This window comes from Podarcis pityusensis (genome assembly GCF_964106645.2).
Source record: "Podarcis pityusensis genome assembly, chromosome: 4".
Taxonomy (NCBI): domain Eukaryota; kingdom Metazoa; phylum Chordata; class Lepidosauria; order Squamata; family Lacertidae; genus Podarcis; species Podarcis pityusensis.
Genome location: NC_138027.1, coordinates 94,944,973 through 94,968,603, shown reverse-complemented (window position 1 = coordinate 94,968,603; position 23,631 = coordinate 94,944,973). Strand labels below are relative to the sequence as shown.

Genomic DNA, 23,631 nt, shown 5'->3' with positions numbered 1-23,631 from the left:
TAATAAAACATTAAACATTAAAAAACTTCCATATACAGGGCTGCCTTCAGATGCCTTCTAAAGATTGCATAGTTACTTATCTCCTTGGCTTGGCGGCTGCATAACTCCATACCTTCCAACATTTCTCCAATGAAAATAGGGACGTTCTAAGGAAAAACGGGACATTCCGGATCAAATCAGAAACCAGGACTGTCCCTGGAAAACAGGGACACTTGGAGGGTCTGCTCTTGAAGCCCACCAGCAGGGTGTGAGGGCCACAGCCCTTTCCCACTGCTGCTCCTTAGCTCCTTAGTCCTCAGAGTCACACCCATCCTGAACCTAAAGGCTGCAAACAGTGAGAAAGGTATCAGAGCAGAATGCCAAAGAGGGCAGGTCTAGTGGCTGCTATATATATAAAGCCCTTAGCCACATGCAAACAGAGCACTTTCATGAGCTATCAACTTACATGAATCTGGATTGGTATATTATAATTGTAGCTGGCACCTGGCTTTTGCGTTGCCACCCAGTGATATGATTAGGCTGTATGGATTGCTCAGCCTCTGAGGCTTGTCACATTCTGCTCAAAACAAAGGAAGGGGAAAGGAAGCTTGTAATGAGTCCCCAGGTAACTGGTATTCCTCTGCTCTCTAACTTTAGATATTTATTGTGTGTAAATAGGATCTCTTTATAGTATTGGAGAGGTGGGATAATTCTGCAACTGGGGGAGGACAACTCTCTTTTTAAAGGTTTCATTTACAATGTGCTATTTATACTATAGGAGACGAGAAGATGGAAAGACCATTATAGTTTGGTTTTTCACACAAACCTTACTTTGGCTCAAAATAGACCGGGAATATCAAATAGTTACCTTTAGATAAAGTAATTGTTAAATTATGGAAACCGGGAGAAACTGATGTAAAATGCTTTTTTTAAAAAAAGCATGACAAAAAAAATATCAGTGCAAATTGCCTTGATTCTACCTGGTTGGTGTCACATTGCAGATTTGACAACCAGATTTTAGGAACATAAAGCTCTATTATCCTTCTAATTGGCCCTTCAAACAATTCCCCTATGCCTCTGGGTAAGAGATAAATCCTTGGAAGCAGTTGGACTGTTATGTTATGGAACATCTATAGCAGATTTGTGGCAATTTATCATCTCTACTCCCTAAATATGACCGAAAAAAGACATTGGGTGGGTGGAAGGAGCAAATTAACCACAAATGTTTCTATATTTGCTCTGAAGGTGAGTAGAATTTCAGTATTCACTGTTGGATATTTTGAGCTGAGGAATGACTTGAAAGTTGATTTCAGAATAAACTAATTTTGCAGCATGCTCTTAAGCATTTCATTTTAGAGGGACTTGTGTTCCTACCCAGGCCCCCGTGATGCTTGGACAAAGGGTGATATAGATATTTAAATAAACAAACACATAAATAAGCTTGCTTGGTTGCTGAGGATTGTAGTCAAAAATACTTCAAAAGAGCTGATCAATGTGAGGCTCGATTTTGCTGTAATCTTTTATCATCACAAAGTACTTGTAGGATCCTGTTCCTGGCATAGCAGATGGGAAACTGAGACACAGAGAGAGGATGATTTCCTCATATCCTTCAGCTGCCCAGATTTACCGGGGACCAACCAGATTTTCTGCTGCCCATCCTTGGTAAGTGACTGTCCCATGGTTTGGGGGTTTTTTTAGGGGAAGGTGCCTTTTGAAGCAAATGTATGCACGCAGCCATTAAAAACCTACTTTCAGTTATTGATGCTCCAGTTCAGATTATTGTAATGTTTTATATGTGGGGCTGCCCATGCAGCTGTTTTCAGAAAACCCAGACATTTAGCAAAATTTAAAAAATATTTTTAAATTTTACCTCTGAGAAAGAGGATATGTCTGGGAAAGTCCGGACATTTGGCAACACTAACATTTACCTCAACTAAACATTGGATTGCTGTCTACCAGTCAAGCTGAGTTGGTATTTCTATGGCCCTATGGAGAGGATTTGAGCATAATTTATATTCACTCTATCATCTAAACCACTTCTTTCTCTTTCCCCCCCTCAAAGAATTGAATATGACAACCGTGGGCACCGAACCTGGAGACATGGCTAATTTCTCCTCTTTGCAGAGTCCATGGACTACCTTCGGAAACTGCACTGGCGAAGGCGCAATATTTCAGGACATCTATATCCCTCTAATTTATAGCGTTCTCTTTCTGGTGTGCTTTCCTGGGAACATTATTGTCATTTCCGTGTATGTCTTCAAAATGAGGCCCTGGAAAAGCAGCACTATCATTATGCTAAACTTGGCCATTACAGACCTGCTGTACGTGTCTTGCCTTCCATTCCTGATACAATACTACGCCAGTGGAGAAAACTGGATGTTTGGAGAATTCATGTGCAAGCTTGTCCGGTTCAACTTTTACTTCAACACGTACAGCAGCATCCTCTTCCTCACCTGCTACAGCCTCTTCCGTTTTATTGTCGTCGTCTACCCGATGAACTGCTTTTCCATTCAGAAACGAAGATGGGCCGTTGCCACCTGCGCTGTAGTTTGGGTTGTTTCCCTGTTGCTGGCCAGCCCGATATTCCACGTGATTACGACGCAACAAAACGCCCACCGATGGATTTGCCAGGATCTTACTAACTCTGCAGACTTGTTCACGGTGAGGTGGTATAACTGGCTCCTAACGACATTTGCTTTCTTCTTGCCTTTGGTAACTGTCACTCTTTGCTACGCTGTGATTATCTACACCTTGGCAAGAGGGCCTCACACTGGCACTGCTTACAAGCAAAAGGCTCGCCTGCTGGCCATGGTCCTCCTGGCCGTCTTCTATGTCTGTTTCTTGCCATTTCACATCTTCAGAGGAGTTCGCATTGAGCTAACTATCCACCCTGCGAGCTGCCGCACAATGCGGAGAGTCCGGGATATTTTTACTGTGACCCAGTCCTTAGCATCACTGAACACCTTTGGCAACTTAATACTTTATGTTGCATTGGGTGATAACTTCCAGCAGGCCATTCTTTCTATCTGCAAACTGACCATGAAGACAAATAAGAAATAGATAAGGAGGGAAAGTGATGTGACTTGCCCAAAACATGAAAGAATAGGTTGCATTTGCTGTTGCCCTAAACCTGTGTAGTTTCAGCAGAGGCATAAGACTTGTGCAAAAGCTTCCATGTATTCCTGGAAATAAAATATATGGATCCACTTTCCTTTGTTTCCCAGAACATAAGGTGTGTATCAGTTGCTTTCAATTCATGGCATTCCTTTTGATCCTCTTCATATTGAAGGAGTTGCGTTAAACAGAGTTGTTTAGGAAGCAATCCTATAGCAAGTTATGCAAACCTTGAACAGGCTAGGATCCAGTGGATTTGGCTTAACTCCAGCATCCTCAACTTAGTCAGAGCTAAGTCAGTGTAAATCAGAGGGGACGTAGGCTAGATCCTAAGCCCATCCAGCTTCATCACATTATGTAGGAACCCAGCATAAATTAAACCAGTAAAACTGGTGGCGTAACTCAAACACTATTTTAAAAGCTTGTTTTCCCCCTTACAGGCTTAGGCCAGCTCAAGCCAGCAGTAAACCCACTGCTGAGTGGAGTTTGCATCTGGTGTAACTTTACAGCTTCTTGTGCATAGGATTGCTCTCTTTGCCACTGAGTCCTGCTGGAATAAAATCAGTTCAGCTTTTGACACCACACATAACTTGTTTTCTGGGTGCATGCTAAACAAGAACCTGGAACCCTCATGGTCGGTGGCATGGGCCCCTTGAGATCCCAGGGTGGAAGGAGAGGGAGCAATATTGTTTTCTCAGTTCCCAGAATGGCTTCCTGCAGCCTATTAACTCTCTCAGCTGGGCTATAACACACACAGCAAAAGTTTGAAATAAAGCTCAAGCACATGAGCCTCTTATTGTAGTTGAAGCAGCAGATAACATTTTAGAGAACATATGTATGCGTTTATATATGTATAAGGCAGCAAAGTCTGATGCACACAAACATTTGAGTATGATAGAATCAGGATTGTTGTGTTTGTGATACAGTTCATCAGAGGCACATGTTATTAGATAGTTCACTTCTCAAGCTTCTTTCAAGAAGGACATGCTGATAATTTCTATTTTGGGTCGATAACTGACCAATATCCCGGCCCCCATCAAAATTTGCATCAACCAATGCAGATATTCACAAAACATCAGAACTCAAAGTTGCAGTTTCTTCTCGATGAGACCTCACTATTACATTGGGTCTGACACTGTAAACACTGCCTTATGCTCAATCACTAGAACCCTATTCCCTTCCAGACGCGTAGAACATTACAGCAAGGTTTTCTTTCTAAGTGTGCTGAAGCTCTAATGCAGGGGTCGGCAAAGTTTTTGTCGCTTGGGCCGGTTCACAGTCCCGCAGATGCCGCGCTGGGCCACAGTGTGTGTGTGTGCGTGCGCACACACGCATGTGCAAACGCTATTTCTGGCGTAGAGGAGGCGTGTGCAGCTTCCCATTGGCTGCAGGAGCTAATGGGAAGCCGGCCAGCGTCGTGGAAGGAGGCCCCTGCTCTGCTCTGCACCGGTTTAGCATGGTGCACGGGAGCTGACTGAGCGGGTGGCGGGGGTCAATGGGCTGGTTAAATGGCCCACATGGGCCACCTGTGACCCATGGGCCTTAGGTTGCCGACCCCTGCTCTAACCTTTAGAGGGCCAGACTTGGAGTGGGAAAACCTGGGTTAAGATCTCCACTCACCCATGAAGGTCACTGGGTGACCATGAATCAGTTACTGTCTCTCTGCCTAATCTCACTGGGTTGTTGTAAGGGGGGAAATAGGAGCAGGGAGTCATGGATGCTACCCTGAGCTCCTTAAAGGAAAGATGGAGCTTAAATGTAATAAATCAGTGTTCCCCACAAATGGGTCCCCAGCTGTTTTTGAACAACAATTCCCATCATCCCTAGCTAGCAAGACCAGTGGTCAGGGTGATGGTAACTGTAGTCCAAAAACAGTTGGAGATCCAAGTTCGGGAAACTCTGTAATAAATTAATGAATGGAAAATTCCCCTTTACTTACCCTGACTCAACTCCCTAAATCTTAATCTCATGGGCAGCGTCAGAATCTGGAGTGCCGCAAAGCCAGGGCTTTCTAAGCATTTAGCTTCTGATTAGAGAACTTCTTCCCATGTATCACCAATATTCCTGCTGCACAGTAATTTTACATTGCTTTTTCTTCTGATGCAGTTTCTGAATTTGTTTCTGATTTTATGTCCATGTTGTATTTCATATTTATGGTTTTGTTTGATTAAAAAAAGAAGATCTGCAGACCTCCTGCAGGACTTGTTGTTAACGCGCGCTATAAAACATTGTAAATAAAATAAATAAAATTTGCCCAGATTGTGACGTGTACCAACCCTCTGCTGCCAAGCAACAGGTCTGAAGTCATAGGAACATACAAAGATCCCTGCTGAATCAGACCACTCTAGTTGTAGGGTTGGTTCCAGTTGGGAAGAGCAATCCGAAATATAGGAAGCCAGTGTAATTTACACCGGGGTAAATTATGCCGGTGCAACCTGTCCCATTTCCAAACTCTGTTTGGGAGCAGGTCTACTTGTGACCCGGAAACTACAACTAATCCAGAATGCGGCAGCTAGACTGGTGACAGGGAGTGGCCGAAACCATATAACACCGGTCTTGAAAGACCTACACTGTCTCCCAGTACGTTTCCGAGCACAATTCAAAGTGTTGGTGCTGACCTTTAAAGCCCTAAACGGCCTCGGCCCATTATACCTGAAGGAGCGTCTCCATCTCCATCATTCAGCCTGGAGACTGAGGTCCAGTGCCAACGGCCTTCTGGTGGTTCCCTCGCTGAGGGAAGCCAAGTTACAGGGAACCAGGCAGAGGGCCTTCTTGGTAGTGGCACCCGCCCTGTGGAACGCCCTCCCACCAGATTTCAAAGAGAAAAATAACTACCAAACTTTTAGAAGACTGAATGCAGCCCTGTTTAGGGAAGCTTTTAATGTTTAATAGGTTATTGTATTTTAGTGTTTTGTTGGAAGCCGCCCAGAGTGGCTGGGGAAACCCAGCCAGATGGGCGGGGTATAAATAATAAATTATTATTATTATTATTATTATTATTATTTGTCAGGGGTTCAGGGACAGAGGGACAGGGTAGGCAGGAGATGGAGAGCGATGGGGATGAATCCCAGGACAGCGAGGAAGAGGATGACAATGACTCTAGAGATTCCATGAGTCTTTCCAGCAAATCAGAGGATTCCCAGAAGGGGGCGCCGGTGGTCAAGGCCAGGGGAGCCCCAGGGGGGACGTGTCAGGAGCAGGGGGCCAGCGGGGGATCCCAAAGTGGCAGCTGGGCGTCAGGACCAGCCTCCCCGCCTGAGTGCAGCGAAGGGGGTGGAGGTTCCAGTGTATCAGGGGAGGCGGCTCCGGCAGTAGAGAAAGGAGGGAGGTCGGAGCAAGCCACCCTCCCGGAAGGGGAGGGGAGTAGTGAAGGGAGTAGCGTAGCTGTCAAAAGGAAAGTTAGAGGTTGGGCGCGCGCGCCAAGTTCAAATGTAGAGGCGCGCAGAAGTACAGGGAGCCCGGAGGAGGGGCCAGGTCCCAAAGCCCGCAGGAGGGGGCAAGAGCAGTCTGATTCCGCGTCGGAGGAATCCAGGAGGGGCGAAACCCCAGCGGGCAGAAAGACCCTGCGGAAAAGGAAAGAGAGAAAGAGGTGGAGCAGCGCAAGCCTCTTAAACTGGTGCAGGGGAGGGACGGATTCAGAAGGGACTTCAGCGGTCTAAGCCTAGCAGACGTAGGGCTGCGCGCCTCGGATCTGAAGCAAACAATGAACTGCAATAAACACTTTTGTATATAAGAAAAGAAAGGCGTTGGTCTTTTGTGAGCTGAGACTTGAGGCAGCCCTGACATTATTATTATTATTATTATTATTACCTGATGGTTGAAATAGCCCTAGCCTGGAAGAAGGAAAACAAGCTTAAAATTGCACGACCCTTTTTGCCAGGGTAACTTCCGCTGAGTTGCTAGCTCACGTGACTGAGCTGAACGAAGTCTGGAATAGGGGTAAGTCTCTCCCCCCCTTCACTCCCCTGCCCTGTGACACCCCCATCAGCCCAGAATGCCCTATTTTCATGACTCGCTGCAGCTTCAGCTCAGACAATGAGCTTCGGCTGAGCCAGGATGGGAGACTTACGTCTGTTCCAGACTCTACTCATGCCGGCAGATCTTGGGTTTGGATTGCTCCCTTGGGCACAATGATCACAAAGTAAGGAATGGACATGAGGGCTTAACTAGATGTGCAACACCAAGAAAGGGAGCAGTGATCTGGATCAGGGACACAACACAGAGGTGCTCCCTTGCCCACAGCCCTAGTTTAAAGGCCCCATTACGGCTTTTTGAAAAACAAAAGCATTCCTCTCCCTTGTAATGCCTAGTTATCTCCTGAAGTGCAAACGTTTGGCCTTAAGAAAGTGGCTTGGTTTCCAGGGAGTGCATGGATCCACAAAGCCTTCTTTGCTTGTTATATTTCATTTGGAACCCAACCACACGGACAGCGCAGATTCTTTTATTGGGCTGACAAAAACTTCCAAAGGCCTGCAAACCATCTCTGTACTATCTAAATCAACCAGGACCACAAATAAATATAGCAGGGTTTCTGATACACAATATTTGCAAAGGGTTAGTGTCAATCAGCACACAAAAGGGGGGAAAATCCATGCAAATATCTGGCTGGTGCATATCACACCAATTCATTGGCACTGCAAAGCATTACAAACAGAGATCTGCACTGCAGAACTGAGCCCGCTGCTCTGGCTGGTGACAGATTTGCATAAACAAAACCTAAGGAATAGCAGTCAGCATGACTTCATATACAAGAAGGATGGGGCAGGGAGGGGGGGGGACCCAAGGGCGCAGAGAGTTTGGCCACATAGCTTTGTGTCAATTGTAATTTTCCATGAGTGTGAGGTGGCGGCCTGCCTCTGGAGTTATCGTAAGACTACAGGCAATTTCCAGTTAGCAGCAGCTGTCTTGGGGCCAACCAGGATATCTCAGTTGGTGGAGCATGAAACTCTTAATCTCATGGTCATGAGTTTGAGACTCACGTTGGGCAAAAGATCCCTCCATTGCAGAGGGTTGGATGATGACCCTCGTGTTAGAGGCAAGAAATCAACTTCCTGTTTGAAGAAGAAGAGTTTGGATTTGATATCCCGCTTTATCACTACCCTAAGGAGTCTCAAAGCGGCTAACACTCTCATTTCCCTTCCTCCCCCACAACAAACACTCTGTGAGGTGAGAGGAGCTGAGAGACTTCAGAGAAGTGTGACTAGCCCAAGGTCACCCAGCAGCTACATGTGGAGGAGCGGAGACACGAACCCGGTTCACCAGATTACGAGTCTACCACTCTTAACCACTATACCACACTGGCTCATAAATAGTTTATGGAAGTCTTGTCAGCTTTAAGAAGAACCTACAGTAGGCCTTTGAAGGGCTCCTATCTGTTCCAGCATCCTATTCCTCACACTGGCCAGCCAGATGCCTATGGAAGCCCACCAGTGCAGCAATCCACACTTGCTCTTTGCCCTCTAGAAGAAAGCATTCAGTTGTCAGGCTACCTGGTGGTATATTGCCATCATGGCTAGCTGTGCTGGTCCCGGGGGGAGGTTACCGCAAGGCGTTGTCACTGTGCTGGTCCCGGGGGGAGGTTACCGCAAGGCGTGGTCAGAGTCCGGTCCTGGGTCGAGGGTCTGGAGACTGTCCACCAAGGGTGAAGCGGGGTCCAAAGCGAGGAGCAGGGCAAGGTTGGGAATTCTGGAAGAACAGGTCTGGGTGCTGGCAGAAACAGGTTTCCAACGACATTGCTCCCGCAACCTGGGACCGGGCTGACTGGCCTTTATCTTCTCTGAGGCCAGGGGCGGTCCCGGACCACAGGTGACCAACCTCTCCTGGCCTTAAGGCGAGTACTCCTCCTGAGAGAACCCAGTTCCCTCCGCCTCTCTGCCCTGAGCCTCTGCAGCTCAGGAGAGGCTGAAGGGTTACTGGACCCAGGGGGAGGCTCACCTTCCCCTGACAGGGCTGGGAGAGGCGCACCTGTAGGCAATGGGTCCTCAATCACCTCCGGAGCCAGAGTGGATTCACCTGGTGCCTGCTCCTGAGGATCCGGCACAGGTGCAGGTGCTTCAGATTCAAGGCCCTGCCCCGGCTCAGCCGGCCCTGGAGGCGGGGACTCCTGTGCAGGCTGGGATTCCTCTGGTTCAGCCTCTGAATCAGACTCCCAGGCCATCACACTAGCAGTGGCTGATAACCTTAACCATCATGACTTTGTAAAACCCTTTCAAAGCCATCATCACTACCTCTCATGGGAGCCAATTCCATAGTTTAACCATGCACAGTGTGAAAAAGTATTTTCTCTGTCTTGAACCTTCTAAAATTCAACTTCACTAGATAGCACCAGCAGGGCTGGCCCAAGACAGTCAGATAACCGGGGTACAAATAATAAAAAAATTATTATCAGTAAAAAAGTTCTGGAACTCACCATGAATGCCTCCCTTGTGGTACCTCAGGTTACATGCGCTTCAGGTTACAGACGCTTCAGGTTACAGACTCTGCTAACCCAGAAATAGTACCTCGGGTTAAGAACTTTGCTTCAGGATGAGAACAGAAATTGTGTGGCGGCAGCATGGCGGCAATGGGAGGCCCCATTAGCTAAAGTGGTGCTTCAGATTAAGAACAGTTTCAGGTTAAGAACGGACCTCCGGAACGAATTAAGTACTTAACCCGAGGTACCACTGTAATGGCAATGGTGCCCACCTGAGAGGTGAGTTCCAGCTGGAAAAAAGCCATTATTATTATTATTATTATTATTATTATTATTACTGCACCTGAGGCAAACCACAAAATGCCCTCCCTGCCAATAAATAAGGGGAGGGAATGAAGATCTACATCAGGAGTAAGTGAGAAAATAAAATGAACCGATTCCTCTCAGTTGAACTGGGATTCATAGGCTGTCATGTGGTGGTGGTGGTGGAGGTATCACTCAGAATCATGAAGGGTGGGTGCAGAGCCTTGGAGAACCCAGAAGGCAGAGATCACCATTTCCTCAGGAATAGCGTGCACGAATATGGCCATTTCATTTTTTAGAGTTTGGGGCTGTGGGTTAGGTTTGGGTTGCAAATCTCACATGATTCACCAGCTATTCTCTCCACCAATTTTACATTCTTAAATTGGCAGTGCTCTTTCAAGTGGTAGCTTTGGCTGCCCTACTTTGTTTAGGTATATCAAAACATTGGTTGACCACACCTGCTTAGCAGGGTCATGGTGTCCCATGGAAATGTATTTCATTTGACTATGTGGGTGAATGGTAAAACTGTAGACGAAAAATGGTTAAGGTGTGCGTACACAAATGCTGTAATTTATATAAAAATTTGGTTGTGTGATTTTCGTTGAAAATAAATGCCAAGTCAACATGACTGCATTGGGCAACTAGTTGAGAACTATTGCATCTGATGGCTCCCAAAGGTTTTATTTGCAAAAGGTGAGATGAGGCGAAAAAGATTTTGGGCACAAACATAAGAGAGACGGGACCAAAACTAGTTCTCCTGGAGGCCTCAGATTTTCACTACCTCCAGACAAAGTTCTGTAAAATGAGGAAGGTAAATACCTGCCTTCATATTCAATGAAAGATTCATTCATTCATTAAAAGTATTTTTTACCTTTCTCTTCAGTCAGAAAAGGCTCTTAGGGTGGCTTACAGCAGTCAATAATAGGTAAGTACTGGGACGCGGGTGGCACTGCGGGTTAAACACAGAGCCTAGGACTTGCCGATCAGAAGGTTGGCGGTTTGAATCCCCGTGACGGGGTGAGCTCCCGTTGCTCGGTCCCAGCTCCTGCCAACCTAGCAGTTCAAAAGCATGTCAAAGTGCAAGTAGATAAATAGGTACCGCTCTGGCGGGAAGGTAAACGGCGTTTCCGTGCGCTGCTCTGGTTCGCCAGAAGCAGCTTAGTCATGCTGGCCACATGACCCGGAAGCTATACGCCGGCTCCCTTGGCCCATAAAGCGAGATGAGCGCCGCAACCCCAGAGTTGGTCACGACTGCACCTAATGGTCAGGGGTCCCTTTACCTTTACCTTTACCTGATCTCAGGTTCAGACCTCCAAGTGTCCCTATTTTCCTGGGACAGTCCCGGATTTACAGAAGCCATCCCAGTTTCTGATTTGATCTTGGAATGTTCTGCTTTTCCTTAGGACATCCCTAGTTTCCCTGGAGAAATGTTAGAGCATATGGAGTTAAGCCAAGGAGATAAGAAACTATACAACCTTTAGAAGACACCTGAAGGCAGCCCTGGAAAGTTTAAAAAAATGTTTAGCAGTCTTCAAACTTCTCAGATCTGGGACACACCTTCAGTCCAAGCATGGAGATGCATGTCTTAAGTTGTTAGTATACTGCATTGATTAAAAAAAACAATATTGGAGGTAGTTTTGCTGCTGCAACCCACCAAAGCTCAGAGGGCCCTACCCACCAGCTGAAGACCAGTCGTATGGGTAGATTACATGTTCTGGGACACAAAAAAACAGGGGAGGCAGACATAAATACTCCTCTTCACACTATCTGCTATGTCTTGTAGAGAATACACACACACACACACACACACACACACACACACAGTGTGTTACATTTTTATTCAGGTGACAAAAGCAGAACAGTCCACAAGCAGGTGTCCTCATAGATCATTGCTCACTCAGTATGTAAAAACTCATTTCAAGAAGGAAGGAGCAAGCAGTCAATGTACTGCAGAACAACTGAGCAAAGGGGTTGTTTCATCTCATAGGCAACTGGGCCCAAATATTTTCTCTTGTCAGGTTTTCTTTCCTCATCTCATCTATCAGCAGCAGAGCCAGAGATGACTCAATTCTGGGTGGAGATGTGCTTTGCTAAGCCAAGATGCAGGTGTCACCAAGTTATTCACCTATGCACAGATCACAAACCAGAGGTTGTCATTCAAACAAACATCTCTGTTTAAATAAAAAAGGGAGACTAACCTCCAGCCAAACCACAGTGGAGGGAAACACAATCAGAACATCAGCCAAAGATTCTACTCAATCTACTGTTTAAAGCCAGTGTTTGCTCATCATTGCTCATTTACTACTTCATATATTCCAAGGCGACTAGAAGAAGCACAAACAAATTCCTATTCTCACCTCAACACCTTGCATTTGAAAGATTGTGGATCTTGACGGCAGTGGGAGAATTATAATTAGGGGTGGTTGGGGGAAGTTGATTCAGTTTGCATTTCAAGGTACTTCCTGAAACAATATGCGAACTGAAACACACCAGTCTTTTGGAGTTCATACATTTCTGAATTTTGCAATGCAGTTCTCCAATCAAGTAATGTGTGCAAATGTGGTTATACTGGGGTAAAGTAGGTATAAAAATGCAGGTACCAGTGAAAATTACTTGCAAAAATACATTGTATTTTGGGAAACGGCTTTACTAAAATGGATTTTTTTTCATCAAAACTGCATAAACAATGTGTGCATTAGGAGAAAATTGCAGTAAAATGCTGGTGAATTTTCATGACAACTAAAAATAAATAAATAAATACACAGTGCTGTGAAAATGTGCCAAACTGAATTTAAAAGAGCAATCTTATAGCAAGATCTTCTGGATGAGCAGATTAGAATCCAGTAGATCTTCAGCTGATTTTGGATGTTCCCAGCACAGCCAGGCTGCACCAGCCTAAGTCCTTCGTCTTCAGCTCAGCGATAGATATTTTAGCTCAGCCAGAAATAAACATGTATCTCTCTCATCCTGGCTCAGCCAGGAACCAGCCAAGCTTAGCATATCTTAAGATGGGGTAAATCCTGAATTCAGTACTGCTGAATTGAGTTTGGCTCTGGTGCAGGGCCGGCCCATTCATGAGGCAGACTGAAGCAGCCTCCTCAGGTGGTGGAATCCAGAAGTTCCTTTGTGGATGCCCCACCACCACTACCAGAGAAGCGGCTGTGGTAGGTTTCAGATTTTGGTGAGATCTCACCCAAACCCCAGAGCCATAGTTGTGCGACCTTAGAAAACAAGGTTTAGGTAGCAGTGTACGTCCAGAGCAGCACCTTCCTATTTTTGTCTCAGGTAGCGAAACAGAGCAGGCCACCCCATTTCTGATGTAACTTTATGCCATCATAACTTACATCAGTTCCTTGTGTATAGAATTGCTCCCCTAGACTGGAAAAAATAAGAAGTTGAGAGAAACTGAAACTGACAGATTTGCCCATCCCCAATTAGAAATAATGTTTGGGACAAACAGGTATCTTCACTTGAATGGGCAAAACAGGGAAATCAAATACTTGGGAAAGGAACAATAGGTTCCATTACAGCTCCACTGTCCACACCTCCAACAATATTTCCAATTCTGGATTCCAGTTTCCTATACATCTAAGGCTAGCCTTGGATATTAAATATTGTACATATAAAAGTAAGATGATAGAAAAGGCTACAACACCAATTTTCTGTATACAGAGAGTCTTTTGTACAGGGGCGGAACATTACTGTGTTTTTACTGTATATTCCTTTCGTATTCATGTGCTGTTTGCTGCTTTGGGGGCCTTTGGGCTAAAAAGAGAGAGATATAAATAAACCATAGCACAACATAACATTTAATTATGCAGTAGGAAGCGATATAGTCTAGGAGCTGCTTGACCATAACAGCTGCTGTTTTTTACGGTTTTCAGGAACAACCTTATGTGCAATGCTTGGGTGCGGGGAGTGTGTAGGGCCTTAAATGAAACCCACAAGCCCCATTCTCAAATGCCCAGGGTCAGCTTCCACACACTGGAATCTTGGGGAGCTGCCCAAGCCTCAGCAGAGCTCATAACTGATATCTCCTCAGGCGTGCCTTCATCCCAAGCCCAGCACTCAGAGCACCACTGGCTTCCCCTCTAGAACATTTCTCTGGTGCATTATGTAGAATTAAAAGTGCATCTAGATCCAAGCATTCTTCACTAACTGGAACTCTGGTATGGCTGTTGTGGGCTGCTGCTGCCACCGTCAGGTAAGCCCACCAGGGCACAGAGATGGAGGAGGCCACCCCCCAGAGCCTTGCCCAAGGGAGGCTCAAATCTGGAACTGCCCCTGCTAATTCTGCTTAGCTTTAGCCAAATCACGCCCCCCTAGGGCCTTTTAAAAGTGTAGCTAAGGGATCTGTATCAAAGTGAAGGTGACTAGATCCCCTTTGTCCTTCACCCTGTAATTCAAGCACTGGTGATGTGATCATATTGATGGGAAAGGAAGATGCAATTAGCAGAGGCATGCTGAATATTTATCTTACTGCACTGATGTGTTTTCTTAGGTATGTCAAGTGATAGTCATTCTATTGTAACAGCCTCTGGCTAGATCAAATAATAAGTATTGCGCTGTAATAATAATTTTACTTTGAAATGACTCCTCTGCGGGAAAAATTATCTAGACGCAATGCCTTGTTTTGCTTTTTTTGTACATTGGTTTGCTGCCCTTAACCACATGAGGGAGCAGGAAAGCTTTGTATTACTTGAGAAGCCTGCAGAAGCATTCCTTCAGGAAGTGGTTTCTACCACAGAAGTCTTAGCTTCTTTTGCTATTTACTGTATTTTTAAAAAATAATGCTCATACCCAAAGGGTTTGAGGCAGCTTCAACTGCCTAAATTTCCATCTAGGTCACAACAGAGGGGCAGGCACCAGTTCAGAACTAATACTGGGCCTGACTCTGACCAAGGGAGATAAAGCTGGGTGTGGTTCCACATAACAATGGTATTGTACAGCAAGACTCCATACCGCTCAACAGTCCTGTTTTGTGCCAGAGCACTGGACCAAAAGGGGCTCGGTTTTTGCTCTCATGCTCTGGCACAAATCATCTGGCTCACACCAGAGTGATGGACCAAAAGACCAAAAAAATGAGCGTCTTGATTTTGATCTGTGGGATGTTGAAGGGTATGAGATGCCAGATGACTGTGCTGTTTATCTTTATCAAGTAGGAAGATGGAATAGATTGCCCATGAAAATATGCCTCATTTTAGTCAAAGGTAATTTGTGTGTGTATGCATTTTAGATTATAGAAATCTCTAATAAGTAGGCCCGTTTAAATCAGGGGTGGTAGATCTCCTCCAGTTGTGGTAACTCCAGCTCCCATCAGTCTAAGCTAGCGCAGCCAACAGTCAGGGATGATGGGAGTTCACGCTGACTGAGAAGGACCATGTGCCAGGTGTCTGACCAACTGAAGGGGCATAGGCAGTAAGGTCTTGCCTGATATTCTTGGCTGAAGCTAGGCACAGTGTGCTATTTCATGCCTTAATGCTGTATAGAAGCCGGGTCTAGTAACTGGGCTTCCTACAAGCTAGCACTGTGTAGCATCCCATGAGTTGGGAATGGGCATACGGGTGGGACCAGGGACTCCGTCAGGAGAGCTCAGCTTTACCATTTCTCTTTCTTGCTGCGCTAATCTGACTGCTTCTGTGCAAATGGTAACCAGACTCAGCTAATCAGCCTTTATGTGCAATTTAGGCTTTCCAAGGCAGGCTAGTCCTGGTCTTTATGACCAGAAGCAGGCGAGCTGTGGGCGTTGCATGCCAATTCTTTCTGTACATAAATTAAGTGCATAGCCTTTCTCGAAAGGTGTGCTTGTTGCCTCTGAATCAGAACGAACAGGGAGCTTCTGGAAAAACAAAACATAGCCTGCTGGAACAAAATAAAGTGTACTTGGATGTTTGCCTGCCTGATTCTTCCTCTTTATTTCATCTTGGTTTGATGTAAATGTTACTGTTATTTTTAATGGGGGGTTTTTTGGGGGGAGGGGAGTCTCTTCAAACAACTCATATTATGAACCCATCTCCCTTTTCCTCTCATCCAACCACTTCACTGAGTGCTACATTTCACTTTGCGAGTTCTCAAGCAATACATCCTTTTCCCAGCAGCAGTCAAATCTTCCCAAAGGACAAATAGATTTTTATTCCTCCCCCCTTTAAACTAGCTTATTGCCTAGAATAGATATCTGAGAAACACATGCACACGGTTCTCTAATCCTTATAATCTATAATCTATAATCCTTTACCACCCACATGCTCCTGTTTTCGAAAGGCAAGCTGCTAATTAGAATGCAGATTACTATAGCTGGAATTTATAGTAGCAGAATGTCAGTGTAACAGCAACTCTTAGCAGAAATGTGAAACCAACCTCTCCTTGAGAACTTCTCTACATGAGATAATTTGCTAATCCTTCCTTAAAGCCTTCCTTCCAATAGCTGGGCCACAATCCAAGAAATGCTCACATAGGCATGCTTAAAGCCAGTGGAATCACTGGGCTTAATTTAAGCATGTCTAACTCGGTGTTGGATTGGGGCCCTAGCGTACTTCTCGAATATCCAGGGATTCAAGAGGCTTTCTTATTTTAATGAAAAACACCATCCTTTTGTGTTAGCATTTATTACACAGCACCTTTATGCCGAATTGGCCTTAAACGTGCTTTATGAACCTTTGTGCAGCATAATGCACAGAAAACACTGCTGCAATCAAAGTGGGGATGCAGTCATTTTTAATAGGAAGAAAAACATTTTTTCTTTCTTTCTGCATGGTGGAGGAAGAGCAAACCTCCCAACTGAGAAATAGAGACAAGGCCCAGGATACCCCAAGGCCTCTCAACTAGAAAAGGTTTAAAGGTAAAGGTAAAGGGACCCCTGACCGTTAAGTACAGTCGTGGACGACTCTGGGGTTGCGGCACTCATCTCGCTTTATTGGCCGAGGGAGCCGGTGTACAGCTTCCGGGTCATGTGACTGCCATGACAAAGCCGCTTCTGGCGAACCAGAGCAGCACACGGAAATGCCATTTACCTTCCCACCAGAGCGGTACCTATTTATCTACTTGCACCGTGTGCTTTCGAACTGCTAGGTTGGCAGGAGCAGGGACCGAACAACGGGAGCTCACCCTGTCGTGGGGATTTGAACTGCCGACCTTACAATTGGCAAGCCCTAGGCTCTGTGGTTTAACCCACAGTGCCACCCGCATCCCTAGAAAAGGTTTAAGCGTTCATAATTTTTTGTGGGCTGTGGAGTTCTGTTTTAAATTAGAAGAATTTTAGATGATGGAGTTTATCTATATTTTCGACTTCAACTGGAATCCTAAAATAAATTAACTTAAGGAAGTTCATCGTGCAGCAGTTTCCTGCCCTTCCCTTCCCTTCCCTCTGTGTCCTGTTCCATCATTACTTTTCATTTAGAGGACAAGCACAAACCCAACTCCTCCACTAGGAAAGAGAGAGAAAGTGGTATGGAATATAGGTGTCGTGGAATCGTCCAGTTGCCGATTTGTGGATGCTGTTGTTGTTACTTACTTTGCAGCTTTAGTTCAATTTTTGTACAATGCATTTCTGACATTTTAAATGTGCAAACTGCCCTGTGACCATCTGGCAATCAGCAGCATAAAAAAATCTAAATAAACATAAAACAGGATGAGCAGCTTAGCATGCAACTGATCTCTAGCTCAGTCTCAGCTCAGCTGGGCTCAGCCAGCATTAAGTCACCAGCCCTGACTCAGCTGAAGATAACTCCAGCATAACTTGCTCATCCTGGCTGAGTTGAGGCCGCTATAAGTCTCCCAAAAGGGGCATTCTGAGGGTGTGTGTGTGTGGCAGGCCGGGGGGGGGGGTTAGGCCCCATCCAAAGCCCATTCACTCAGTCACTTAGCCTGACAACCCAGCAGAGCACTATTTTTAAGGCTTGTTTTCCCTCTGCCAGGCTTAGGCAGAGCAGCAGCAGCAGCCCCACTGCTGAATGGCGCTTGGATCTGGTCTAACTTTACACCTAACTTAAACCCACTTCCTTTACGCCAGCACCACGTGCGTAGACTTTCTTCTCCCACAATGAGCGAGTGCAAGGGTGCTTGTTTTTTGGTTGCTGTTTCATTAAAGTTGTTCCTGTTGCTTTATAGATTATGAATGGTGCAGTACTTTGTGAATCCTTTCATATGACTTTGGTTGTAACGGTGCTGCTTGGCTTATTTCTTTCGTTGTTTTGTTAATACTGTTTTATAGACTGCAATTGTTTTACCGATGGTTTGCTAATTATTCCATATGATTTGTGCTATATTTGTGATGTTCTATTATCTTATTGTTATTTATTGTTTGTAAGCCGCTTTGCAAGCCACTTGAGTGAAAAGCAGTCTAGAAATATGCCACATATGGGGCAGAGATCAGAGGGGTCAGTTTTGTAGGCTGCCATAAGCACCCCCAGTTCTTTTAATCTTGCATAGAAAACAAGAAATCCTGAACTTTACTGCTGTTTGATGAGTGGCACTTTCTGCATGTGTTTTGGACTATGTTCATAGATAGTGTTGGGTCCTCATAATGTGACAGTTAACAATATTCTAATTTGTTGGTTTAATGTGATTTGCTTGCTGTTTCCCACTCCACTGTTTCATTTCCAAAACATGGTAATGCATTACATGAAAAAGCTTATCCATTAGTAACACTAATACTGCGTATGAATATTTAATACAAAATGCCACCGAATAAAATTGCCATTAAATATTTAAATTAGACTCGCATTTTCATATGTATGCAGATGACTCATTTCCCGTAAAAACACCTCCATACACTAATATATCACTCAGACCTTGTCAGTATAAATCAGATGTTTAGTGCAACTTGCTCTGTCAGTGAATGAATATGAAATGCTTCTTCAAATATTAACACTCTGTTTGATGCACATCCCAGCCTAGGCTGAGAACAAAGGAAGGAACGTAGTAAGATAAAAAATGAACAGGCCCAAGGATGGTATCTAAGCTGGCCAGATGTCCTCTTTTTAAGCCTCTTTTGATCTACCTGTCCCGTATCCTTGCCTGCCCTCAGTTCTGGTATCTCAAATGCATAGTTAGTGGGGTAAGATATTGTTTGTTATGACTAGGTAACTTGTGATCTAGAAATACTGCAGGAACTGTTAGTTACAATCTTGATTGGGGAAGAACTGAAAGCTAAGAGGCACTGATTATGATCTGTCTGTGTGAGGTGAAAAAGTATGGTGGCATTCATTTGACACAGGTTTCCCATTTGTAACATCTTCCTGGCAATAATGCTAGACTCCTTGTTTCTTCTATCCATACCTTCCCAGAGCCATTTCTCACTGCGGCTTCAAATTCCAGTCCCCAGTCAATTGGACCATGAGCAGAAGGAGCCGGCTTGTTCCACAAAGGCTTGCACAAGAGTAACTGCAATGCCCTAGAGAAGGCAGCTGCCATAGCAGTTCTTGTCCTTCACTTTACCTGGAACCAGGACTTGGCTACAACACGCTTTCCGACCACATTTACAGGACACTCAAGCATGGGAACTCCTCGTTCGATCCGATTCCTACACTGTTCTAGGATGTGCTCTCTTCACCATCGAACACCCGTGGAACCGACTGACTTGCCACAGTGGGACTTATATCCAAGCACAATGGGGGAAACCCACTCGGCACTACAACCCATCCAAACAAAGAAAAAAGACTTTGGGAAGGCTACACCGATTCCATGTATTACAAACACTGGACTTACGGATTTTATTGCAGTGACCCTACCACCGCCTCCACTATCCAAGGTACTTGTGTACATAGATTTTGCTGTGTCTGGGATTTAGGGACTTCTTCGACTTGGGGAGGGAAAATGCACCTTGAAGGCTGGCTGCATCCTGTGGGAGGAGGTACCGCTTCGGAATGGGACCCAGAGATGTGGTGGGATAATGACCGACTTAAATCTCCTTCATCACCAAGATCCCCTACACCCCATAGGCACAACCCCTAGGAACGTCAGATTATCAGAGTTACTCATCCCCACTCATTCCCAACAGTTGTCTGCATGGCAAAGCAACTTCTCCAGAAGGTCATCCACACTACCAATATGTCTGATTGCTGGGTATGTGCCCGTACTCCCTCACACCACAAACAAGGGGTACCCTTCATCGCCACACCCCTCACAATACCCCAATACAGGACGGACTTTCTACTAAATTGTAACCTCACTTTTTTGAAACCAACCCTGTCGTATGTCTATTTGAGTGGTCAGGCAATAGGCCCCGTGTGCAAGGAGTTCTTGGGACCTGGAGACCATGCAGGATCCAGCATGTGTGCAGAAAAAACAAAACCATTTGTCAACACCTCTGGAGACGGGAAATCAACCTAAACACCTCTTGTACAGCAATCACAAACGAATAACACCATTTAACCCTTCCTCAACACACCACTTACCTGTGCTAAATCCTTTCAACATACCTTGCAGCTGCGCCTCTTCTGATGTCTACTGTATAGAAATTTAAGGTATAAATGTAAGAGATTTATTTTGTTTGGGGTTCCTCCTCCAATGCCTGTTGCATGAGTGGGAACCCTGTTGCCAACAGCTATTTTTTAATAAAGATCAGGCTTACGTAGCTGCCTTGCTTTCGCTAGAATCTGGTCTGGTCTCTGTCATTTCCTACCAGCAGGAGCTTTCAAATACGCTCCCTCCGGAGGTTCGGACTTCCTACTGGAGTTGGACCCCTTTAGCTAGGGTGCCTCTCGGCTTCCTAGTTCATGATTATTTATTGAATTTATATAGCGCCCTATACCTGGGGTTGTGCTCGTAGCACCTGTGCACACCCTTGCCTGTCCTTAAACTCCCTGGGAAGACAAGTCTAGCCAAATCACCCAGGACCTTTCCTCTCATGTGACTAATCTTACTTAGCGCATCTGCTTCAATACTTAGTAGAGATAAGGCATCCAGCCCACCTTGTTGCATAGCTGTTCTATTGGGATTTTTAATATTCTTCACCTGAGAAAATGAATGCTCAGCTGAGCAATTTGTGAACATTACAGTCATACCTCATGTTACGGACGCTTCAGGTTACGTCTTTTCAGGTTGCGTCCTGCAGCGACCCAGAAGTATCGGGAAATGTTACTTCCGGGTTTCGCCACTCGTGCATGCACAGAAGCGCTAAATCGCGCTTCGCGCATGCACACAAGTGCCAAATCACACAGCGTCCCTGCGCAGATAAGGCGCTTCAGGTTACACTCTTTTCAGGTTGCAAACGGGCCTCCGGAACGGATCGTGTTCGCAACCAGAGGTACCACTGTAACGTTTAAAATCTGGTCATGGTAAATTTATGTGGTGCCCGCCTTCCCTGATGCCCTAAGCAAATAATAATAATAATAATAATAATAATAATAATAATAATTTATTATTTGTACCCTGCCCAACTGGCTGGGTTTCCCCAGCCACTCTGGGCGGCTTCCATAAAGACCAAAGATGTCACAAATTAAAAACTTCCCTGAACAGGGCTGCCTTAAGATGTCTTCTGAACGTCAGGTAGTTGTTTATCTCTTTGACATCTGATGGGAGGGCGTTCCACAGGGCAGGTGCCACTACTGAGAAGGCGCACGGTAGGGCTAATTTTTCTTAATGATTAATCCAGCCTGGCCTGGCTTCTTCATTCTGGGGCATGGCATGTATTGTGGACGGTATTTACCAAACTTTGCAAACATAGGGGTGTATCATTCTATATTTAGAATGTAATTTTTGCATGAATCAGATTCATATCTCTCTTTCTCCTCAAGTGTCAAATCACCCACAGGACTTTGAAGGCCCATTGCAATATGCTCTCATAAAAGGCCTATTCTGAACCCAGGGAATGAATCATCCCAAAGGATACTTTTAGCACAGCACGTCAGGGAAGCTCATAACGCAGTTCTGTCCAAGGCACAGTCAAGATCTGGTCCTGGAGATAGATCAATGACCAACTGCCTGCAGATACCACTGTGAAATGAAAGCATTAATAGCCTGTTTCTATGCCTTGGGCACTCTAAAATACCTGCTAGAGAAAAATGCTTTCATCAGACAAAAAGGTACATCAAATGTCAAGCCAGGGAATTTGCTTTTCTCATAACTGGGAGCATTCCTGGAGAGGGCGAACAATCTGTTTTTCATCTTCTGGAAAGTCATCAGTAGAAAATGATATGGCACGAACACACTATCAATTACCCCACCGGTTTACTTAGTGAGCTTAGTGACCAGGCTAGCCATTATGATACAGAGCACTGTAGTGTACAGAAGACACACACTTGTGTACCCTAGGCAGCAAATGTTCACCTCTGTTACGTGCAAACTGAGTGTCGGACCACTTTGAAATTAGCTGCTAGGCATCATGTTAGTTTGTTACTTTGATAATGTTGACAGAAGAAAACAGATTTAGAAACAAAGCGTTTTGAAATATACTCAGAGTCGCAAAGTGATTTCATGCTCTTTATTCAGCTCATAGTGGTGAGGAGGAATGAATGAATGTCCCCTCACAGTATCTGCTTTATATACATTATTTACACAATGGGCTGCACATGATTGGCTAATTCTGGAATTCTACTGTAAGCCAATCAGGTTGTGGATTCACTTCTATCTGGAGCAGGATTGGGTGGTTCCTGCCAACCAATCATACTGCTGCATTGTTCTAGGACCAATCAGACTGCTGCATTCTGAATCCTATTGTTCTAGGACCAATCAGACTGCTGCCTTTTGGATCCTATTGTTCTAGGACCAATCAGACTGCTACAGTTTGGATCCTATTCAACTCAGTACATAACACCCCTCCCCTCTAAGTTCCAGTCCTGCCCGGGAGGTCGCATTCATAGTCCTCAAGGTATGCCGGCGGCCTACGTGTGCGTTGTGGCCTGGGGTGTTCCCTGGTCCGGGCTCCGGGTTCTGGCTCGTGTTCCAAGGATGCTGGCTGTGATGCGGCTGTTTGGTCTGGTGCAACCGGCTCGCTCAGTCGTGGTTCTGGTTCCGGTGTCCTTTCGGCCTCACGGGTCCTCTCTGTATTTACTGATTCTGCCTCTCCTGCTGGCCCCTCCTGCTCTATGGGCCTCACTGCCCCGCTGTTCCCTTGGGACTCCTCTGACCTGTCCTCCTCCTGGTTTTCTCCCGGGAATCGTCGCCGTATCTGGTCGCAGTGGCGGCGCCAGCATTGCCCCCCATCCGTTAGCACCTCGTACGACACGGGGCCAGTGACCCTGGTGATTGTGGCGGGTACCCATGCTGGGCCTGCCCCAAAATTCTTTGCGTACACTGGGTCCTGGGCCTCGAAGGTCCGGGGGTTCCTGCCTTCCCCCACCACTACCTCATCCTGAGCTCTATCGGGGTGAAGGCGGTCCAATCTGATTGCAAGGCGCCGACCCATTAGTAGTTCAGCGGGGCTCCGGCCAGTCGTTGAGCTGGGGGTGCTGTGCTGTGCTAGAAGGAATGTGGCAAGGCGGTACTCCCAGTCCCCTTGCGTCATGCGGCGAAGGGTGTCCTTGGTGGTCCGCACCATGCGTTCTGCTTGGCCATTGGTGGCAGGGTGGAACGGCGCCGAACGGATGTGGCGGATGGCGTTCTGCGCTGTGAAGGTTTGGAATTCTCCTGACGTAAATGCAGTCCCGTTGTCTGAGACGAGAGTGTCAGGGAGCCCGTGGGTTGCAAACAGCCTGCGTAGTACCCGGATGGCTGCGGACGTGGAAGTGGACGGTACCAGTGCGACTTCCAGCCATTTGGTGTAGGAGTCCACCACTATGAAGAATGTTTTCCCCTGAAAGGGGCCAGCGAAATCCACATGCAGGCGTGACCATGGTGCTCGGGCGGACTCCCAGGACTGGACTGGGGCCCTTGGGGGATCTGGG

At 45.9% G+C, this 23,631-nt stretch overlaps 1 protein-coding gene and 1 pseudogene across 17 annotated transcripts in view; one reads left to right on the top strand and one right to left on the bottom strand.

Annotated features, from left to right (window-relative positions):
• Positions 1–569: 569 nt before the first annotated feature.
• On the top strand, positions 570–3,138 carry LOC308476057 (2-oxoglutarate receptor 1 pseudogene; annotated as a pseudogene). The gene is made up of 2 exons (XR_013991647.1): positions 570–604; positions 2,042–3,138. The product of XR_013991647.1 is annotated as a 2-oxoglutarate receptor 1 pseudogene (transcript).
• Positions 3,139–11,631: 8,493 nt separating this feature from the next.
• HS6ST3 (heparan sulfate 6-O-sulfotransferase 3) overlaps positions 11,632–23,631 on the bottom strand; it is a 205,402-nt gene continuing 193,402 nt past the window's right edge. For 9 of the 16 annotated variants that reach the window (XM_081003171.1, XM_081003170.1, XM_081003174.1 and 6 more), the window contains 3 exons: positions 21,639–21,742; positions 20,203–20,254; positions 11,632–11,933 (listed from right to left, as the gene is read on the bottom strand). The gene's annotated coding sequence lies outside the window, so the exon portion shown is untranslated. The remainder of the gene's footprint in view (positions 11,934–20,202; positions 20,255–21,638; positions 21,743–23,631) is intronic. The other 7 variants (XM_081003164.1, XM_081003163.1, XM_081003161.1 and 4 more) reach the window with 6 other exon arrangements.